Source organism: Mugil cephalus, chromosome 5 (genome assembly GCF_022458985.1).
Source record: "Mugil cephalus isolate CIBA_MC_2020 chromosome 5, CIBA_Mcephalus_1.1, whole genome shotgun sequence".
Taxonomy (NCBI): Eukaryota; Metazoa; Chordata; class Actinopteri; order Mugiliformes; family Mugilidae; genus Mugil; species Mugil cephalus.
Window position 1 is genome coordinate 8,753,757 of NC_061774.1, and position 8,246 is coordinate 8,762,002.

General features: G+C 42.9%; 1 long non-coding RNA gene across 2 annotated transcripts in view; it reads left to right on the plus strand.

The window, feature by feature from the left end:
* Nucleotides 1–7,569, plus strand: part of LOC125007878 — a 75,307-nt gene extending 67,738 nt beyond the window's left edge. For both annotated transcript variants that reach the window (XR_007112814.1, XR_007112815.1), the window contains 2 exons: nt 5,987–6,191; nt 6,278–7,569. This is a non-coding gene — a long non-coding RNA (uncharacterized LOC125007878). The remainder of the gene's footprint in view (nt 1–5,986; nt 6,192–6,277) is intronic.
* Nucleotides 7,570–8,246: the final 677 nt, after the last annotated feature.

The window sequence follows — 8,246 nt, forward strand, 5'->3', positions numbered from 1 at the left end:
TTTGTACACTGTATGCATTTTTACATTGTGGGTATTCCCGCGGTGGGCCAGAGAAGTTCATTAATCTTGCTTTTTTTTTTCTTTTTTTTATGGTGCATGTGTGTGTGCGTCAATGCGACAGTGCTCAGACTATCACATATTACTGTGCACACTGCTGACAAGTACCCTCTCAAAGTGTTCTCGTGTGCAACTGTCTGTGGCTAACTGTAACATTATCCCATGACTAACAGAGGGATGAATCATTATTGTAAGTTGTTTTCAGTGAGCGCCGTCAATTGAAAGGCCAGGACACAAATACATGGCTGTCTTAAAAATTTATATTGGAAATGGTTTTGATGTTGTACCCCACCGCAAACACTTTCAGCCTTCTGCAGGTCTCTTAGCAACAGCAAACAAAGGCAGGACCCATCTCAAGTTTCCCCGTGGAGCGGCCAGTCCGGCGTGCCTTTGATCTTGACTGGGAAAATAGCTGAGTGGGCACTACTCGCATTTGTCTTTCATTTACTCCAGCGCCCCCACCCCCCTCCCGAAATGTTCACTGAAACAGCCAAATCTTCATCTGTCCCCGGCAACCAATACCCCTCTTGGATAATCAACCCAAGGAAGGGGAAGTCGTTCTTGCACCTTTTCGTTAAAATGCATCATTTTAGGTTTTGGAGCACTGTTGCCTCCTTTAGCAGGCTGTCATTAGTGATTTCGACAGTGCAGGGAAATGACCACGTAGACCATGATGCCTTTATCCTTTGTTTCCATTGTCTCCAAATACTGCAGAATGTATTCGAATTTTGAAATGGAAGCCCCGATAAACACGCGTGTCTTTTTAACTTTATGAACTAGGATGAGACTGAAAATACTATTTTATGGTCTCAACACCCAAGAAAAAAAAAAAGAAAAAAACTGGGCAGACACTGGAGCTGATGTGGCTTTTGAAAGGCTGCTGCAATATGCTCCTATATTTAAGTCCTGCATTAAAAATCTAGGCGGCACATAGGAAGAATATTTCAAACTAATTTCTGAGTGTTTAATAATGCTTTCGAAGTAAGTCCAAGCAATCAAAATATAAATAACTCTCCAATTCTGTGCATAAACATGGCCATGGATAGATAGTGCCACGCATCTTAGGGCTATTGAATGTTATCTTACCCTGCTCCGCTTTCATCCAAAACAGCTCAGACAGCTTGAGAGATTAAACAAATTGAAGTGTTACACACTGTTTTGGTGTAATTTACTGTAATTGATGTTTCTATCTGGTGCCGAGGCCTTCTAAAGCAATTGCTTGTGTTTGTAGGAAGGCATGCCGCCCAGTAGGGTGTATTGACTGAGGCTGTTGACTAATACCGCTGTATTGGCATGTTTTAATGCTCTCCCATTGTTTGACTAACAGACTCATCTGTAAAACTAAAAGCTCACCTTGCATGCTGGGGAAAATGGAGATCAGGGTATACTCTCACTAAAACCTGGAAATAAATAAGTCTAATTTAAAGCTTTTTGATGACCAAAAAAAATAAAAAACACAGGTAATGGTATTATGGTTCTGGATTCAGAAAACAAATGGCCATGCGCCAAACCCAACAATATAACAGCCACGAACAGTCCAGTAGGGGGCTAAATTTCAGCAAACCCCAACCTTAACCGAGCCAAATGGTTTTTCTGCGTGGAGCTCGATATTCATGGTTTTGGGAAAAGTGCTTCAATCTTTTACTCAAAGCAGCCATAGCTATATCAAACGACCCTGAAAACAACTTGAAAATGTTAAAAGTGGTCAATTCAGACAATGAAATTTTACATCATAGGTCTTCAACAGAGGGTCCGGACCCCTGGGGGGTCTTTTAATTTTCCCCACACAAATTTAAATTTCTTTAATTACACATTAACATGAATCCAATGTATTTTAGTAAATGGATAAGGGATAGTTTAATACTGAATGCAAAATGTTTATAATTATGATGTATATTTACAAGTAGCACTTAGCCAAGTTTGATATAGAACACACATAATATAGGTAGTAGGGGGTCCCTACTTAAACTCTCAGTTTGGGGGTCCTTAGTCTGAAAAACGTTAAAGACCCCTGTTTTAGACAATTGTCTGAATAACACACATAATCTTCTTTATTAGTTAGAAATTAACACCGGAATGTGCAGTTCCCCTCGGCTGCTTAATGGAGACAAATGGAAAGGATGCAACATAACACAAAATCGTGAGATATTAAAATATAACATTTCACGTGGTGAAATTGTTTTCACTGAGCTCTCTTTGAAAGTTCAGCAAAAAGCAAAAGCTTGAACTAAGGTTATTTTTTTCTAAAACTATTGTTGCCAAGGTCAAAAATAAACTTTCAGACTCAAAGGATTTCATGGTGAGTATACTGTGTTCCACGTTGTTTACTAGTGGATTGTTTTTGTTGCTCTTGCCTCTAAACTTATACTCTTTCACAAAATGCCGGCTGCAATTTACAAGAACTGTTTCTCTTCCGTGTCGCTGCGTGCAAGCAAACAACTTGCAATTAATCCAAAACCTGAAAAACATTTTACCTGACAGTGTTTTGTTAGCGATCTTCTCTACCAGGGCTGTTTGTGTATTTTTCGGCATCCTTTAGTGAGCGCAACAGAAAACACATATTTCATCTGGGATAGACGCTTGCTTGTGAGGGAACGCTCGTCCTGGCTGGTTCTTATTTTGGTTTCGTCAAAGCAAAGCAGCGGCAGAAGAGCAGGTTGTTACGTTCCTTCGTGATCCTTTTATGGCAGCAACTAAAGTTTTTACATGTTAGAATTTTGAGGGGGAAAAACTGTCCCACCGCCGCCTTCAGATTCATATCTCCTCATCTGTATACGCTACACACTGCTGAGAAGTCACAATATATAGGCCTACAGTATGCAGTTACATTGCTGGACACAAAGGAGCCATTTAAGAACTCTACAATAAAAATACAAATAGCTATGATCCTCTAAAGAAAAACAGAAGTGGTCAGCTAATCAGTCCATTAGGCTTGAGTTTACCGCCCACCTTCTAGAATCAACACTTCTTTCTGAGCAGATCTTTCTCCCCCCCACGCTCTCTATCCCATTTGAACCCATTTTAGAATATTTATATATATAGCATGTTTCTGAATCACAATCCCGCGCAAAAATACTGTTATAGCATCAAGTATCATCACATTACCCCTGACAAAAAATAAAGCATGTCTTCATGCTTGTCTGCACCCAACCCCACACAGAGTTGTACCCCTCTGATGGCTGCATGTGCCATCTGACAACAATGTCGGGGAGGAGAATGTATTAATATCCTCCTGAGCCCTAAGCATGCACATTTACTGTCACCTTAATTTATCCGTTTATATGCTTACCAAATAGCTGTGTCCTAAGATGTACTTTATACTGGAACTGGTTCAGTGTTTAGCCTTAGTAGTACACAAGAAGGTGGAGCTTTTTCTCTCTTAAAATACCATTTCAAAATGTGTGCATTCTGCCAATTTACCTTCTTAAATTTTGTTTACAGTGGAATTCCTTGCAGGTTCCATGTTTAGGAGGCGTAGAATTCCCTTTCTTGACTAATCTTAAATGCTTTTTATTACCTAGAAATATTTAATAACGCTCTAAGTTGAGTGATTACGTGACTTTGCTGTGCTAGATTTTATGTGGGGTATTCTGAGGCCATGAAGTGCGTACACAGATCAGCCCTGTGAGCAGAGAACCTTTACTATGTGTCGAAGCCTCCAATGCTAACGTTCAGTACACTGGCACATTATCTTCTGTTGTGTTGAGATCTGAGGAGACCAGTTTGCTGCATTTCACCTGAAATAGCATTAAAGGATTCCAACATAATCAAGACATTGTCTCTCCCTACTGGCTACCTGTATATATATTTTTTATAAATCCTGTGGTGGTCCAGAAGAAGGGGTGGACTATGGAGAAATAGTCCTGAACATGGGTGGAGATAATACCATCTGTCTGTCACCATCTAGCTAGCATGCAGTCAGCATGACTAGCTGTGTAGTTAGCATGGGCCGATGGACCAATGGACCGTTCATTTGTCGCAACAATGTGGGCTTTAAAGGTTCGTATAAGGCGCTTAAACACCCCATGTACTTTATTTAATTTGTTGTGGACATTGATTCTTAAAAGGTGGAAGTAAAACATATTTGGCTCAATTCATTTGTTGAAAAGTAGCCGCATTATTGTTTTTAAATGTGAGGATTTTGGCCTTGGTGTGCATACTCCATTAGGAGTGACCATCCTAACACATGGACCTGGCTTAATATAGTTCCTTACAGCATCCTGTTTTATCTACACTGCTGTGGATCTGCCAAAAGCACATATCTCAAAGCCTGGCTTGGCAGTTTGTCATATGATCTCCAGCACCTTTCAACAGTCTAGCTGCTGTCAAGGTATAGGTCGAGGTAGATACCTAAAAACGCTGAGTCGTAAAGCTCTAGATGCATTCAGTAAGAAAGTAATTTTTTTTTTTTTGTAATGTGATGGAACTGTCATCATCATCAACTCAAAGCCGCTCGTTGCATTTTGTGATGCTGATTTCCACTCATTTTTGTCCCCTGTCTTAGAAGGCCGTGCTGTTCATGCGGTTGGTTTCTGCCGTTCACTACATGGGCGTCTCTGCTCATTTGCTGATGATCTGGCTCCACGCACACAACTACAAGACGGCAAAATAGCATGGCTTTATTTTCATCTGTGACAAGGGGTGTTCAGGTGTGGAAGTGTTCAAGAAAAATGTTGCTTGTTTGAGCGGTAAAATCCACCTACACTCGTAGAATTCAAAATAAATATCAGACTTAATCATTTAGACATCAGCTACCTAAAATGGTTCGTACTTGCACTTGAAGTCTAAGAGCTGTCAGACGAGTGACTTGACAGAAATCTGGAAAGAATCTGTTGGAAGAAAAAAAATGCATCATAAGATTTACTGGAGCTGACCTCCTCAGCATTTTCTTTTTAAATATGCATTTACTATTTGATCTGTTGCTCTTACCACACTGAACGTTAGCACCAACCCTCAGGGGATGCTTGGTATCACTGCTGCATTCTGCATTGCAGGAGCTTTCTGAAACGTAGGCTACAGCTTCACAGAAAAAAAAAAAAGGAATTCTATAGTTTTTCAGACATCACTGAGGACTGCATTATTTTTAGCCTTTGAATGTTTTTTTTCTTACCTTAAGGGCAATGCGTTTGACTTCTTTTGCTCTTTCAAAGGGTTTCCACTGTACCTCTCAGGGTATGTAAAGAATCCTTAAAGCTCCCATGCCTATTTAGAGTGATGCAAAGACATGTTACACCATCTCAATCTGTCAGCGTATATGCTATGTACACTTGGAAGAAGGCTGTGTCTGTTTGTGCCATATAGAATTATCACCTCTTAACTATATGACATTTCTGGAGAGAAAAAAACAATCATGGCACAGACGGAGAGGGGGTGGGGTGGCATTTGTCAGTGCTCTCATTGGGGTTCAAAAGTAGAATGTAAAAATGTCTGTCTTTGTCTAATCCAACACATTTTATTTTTGTAACTGAGAAATCTGTTCAGGGACCCCAACGTTTTTTTTCCCCAACTGTCAGGGTGTCATTTGTCAAAAAAAAAAAATAAATAAATAGATACGTGAAACTGAAGTCCCGCCCACAGTCCTTCTGTATGTTGTGAGGTTATGACTGCTTCAAACGTGCGAGGTGGGGATTTCTATCTCTCAAAGATACACATCTCCTGGTCATCCCGCCGTGCAGAGAGCACTATTTGACACTGCTATTTCCTGTAGCCGTACCCTCCGTCAGTGACCGCTGACGTTTAAAAGAAGCCGTCTGACTAGAGAGCATTGCCCCTCATGATTGAGACGTTAACCTTCAGGGCAGACCCCTCGCTCTAGTCTAGTGTCTCATTTTTTTCCCTTCCCTATTTCCCCTGCTCTCCTCCTCCTCCTCCTGCTACTTCTTCTTCTTCTTCTCCTTCTTCTGCTCCTGTGGTTTCCCTTCGCCGGCAGCCTGCGCAGTGAGGCCGTCAAGCCATTAGCGAGTCCAAGCACTGATAATGAAGCCATGGAGGTGGTCTGAGCCAGTGCTGCAAAGGAGCTGGAGCACAGGAGGAAGGTAGATTAGGATAATTACCTGGCCATGGGGGCACAATGAGGGAAAAAGAAATCTCGCTTCCTGAAGGCCTTGATCAGCAAAGGAGCACAGTACAATCAGGTGCGACACCCTTCGCTTGAAATTTTAATGTTAAATTGCGTCCGATTTTGCTGTGATTGTCATTCTCTCTTCTCTGTTTTTGGCAGGTGTGCGCCACGTCCCTCACGTGTACGTGTTTGTTTGCTGTTTGTGTAGCTGTGGTTTAGGTCTCCCACACGTACTGTAAGGACATCCTAAATTTGGCAGAGACTTTGAAGAGCCTATGAGGTCAGGTTTTAAATTATGGTCTGCACCCACACCGAGCGTTCTCTCCTCACTCTTGTAAATCCATTTTCCACACAATGCATTTCAAATCAAAGTGGCGTCACCATAACGCGCCTTAGGAAACATTAAGCCATAGTGCATTGCTTTCATGTGTGATAGCATAGCCCCTGTATGCTTTGATGTGCTCACTTTTTTTTTTTTAATGCTTTATTAATAATAACACATCGGCTCCTTCTCACACCACCATCAGCTGCTTCTTTCTCTCCTCCTGAACTGCATCCCTCACTCTTCCCGTGCCTCAGCTGCTTCATCCCTCTCCCCACAGCCCCTGAGCCTGGTCTCAGGATTGGCCTGTTTGTGTTTGGGAGGGGGATTAGAGGGAATGACATGGGCCTCGAGATGAAGAGAGTCACAAAGACCTATCAGAGGGCAGGGAGTCGAGGCACCGCAACACTATTGGTCGCTGAGAAAATCAGACACGTCTTCATTTCTTCAAGCCATCATCGCCGTGCGCCTAGCTTTCATTTCCCTGCCTGGGAGGGAAGAGAGAAGAGGGAGGGGGGGTCAGGATCTGAGTTTCTGTTTGTGAGTTTAAGTGTGTGTGCACATGTGTGTTTGCTCGCATGTTGTGTGCAGTAAACATAGAAATGCGCGGGGCTGAGCATGTAGACAGTGATAGCAATCACCTCCTCCAAAGCTGGCCAAAACACAAAGCAGCCTGCGCGTCTCCAGTGTTGTCCTAGCTGAGCGCCATGAATGGGATGTCTGATTCATGCAAGCCTCTAATTATTTCAGCTTAATCTCTGGATGTTTTACATTAGTGCTACCGGCAAAAGTATCCCAAAAACACACAATGGCTGCTCGATATTTGCTGATATTCCTGGCGAATTCTGTGTGATGTTAACAATTTGCCGGATCCATTAGCAGCCCGCCGCAGTCGCACGTGTACCACACCTGCACAATGACATCCGCTGGTTTAATTTTCTGCTTTTGTGGAGTCTTGAGCGTGTTTTGAGGTGCGTTCTCCTCTCTTTCCGTCACAGAGTCTTATTGAATTTTGTTTTCGTTATTGGATTATCACAACTTCCACGGCGCAGTTCTCGAGTCACTCAACTGCAATCTGTGGCTGTATTCAGTAAAAAAAATAAATAAATATATTAATATACAAAAATAACACTGTCTGTCTGTTTCCTTTAAAGTGTTTTTTTCCATCATCTAAATTTCCAAAAGGCTCTGCATTGATCTGTATCTATTCCGTTTGTCAGACGCTAGCATGTATGCGCTCACACCAATTATTCAGTGTTATGCAATGTTGTATATACAGATTTGACAGTGGAAGCCCTTCCTAAAGCTTTCAGTATGACGATCGTGCCTGTTGAGTTTGTTGTGCACCAGACTGTTCTCGGTATTGGCCTGCCTGTGAGGATGCAGCCAGTTGACTCTGGCTGTCTGCAGAGTGATATGACTGGGAGCAGTGGGGGCTGCCCCCCCACCCCCACAGCCAACTCTCTCCTCCTCGCCCATAATAGATCTGCGTTGTCTGAAGGCCCTCTGGGGGGCACCTGGCTCCCCTTCCTGCCATCTTTGGCTGAATCGATCGCTGAGGCTATCCCAGCACAGAGACCAGGGGTCAGCTTCAAAGGCCTCCTGCCCACTTCCTGCCACCTGGTGTTCCGTTTCGGGTACATTTCCTTTCCGTTCCCTCCACCCTCCGTTGCCCTTCTGTGAACAGGTTAAGGACATGGAGTCGGTACAGCTCCTCCCTCTGATCTCCTTCAGCGTCCTGCCTAACCGCCCACATGCGGAGAGAGGGTGAGAGATCAGTCCCACCCAAACACCACACAATCATGC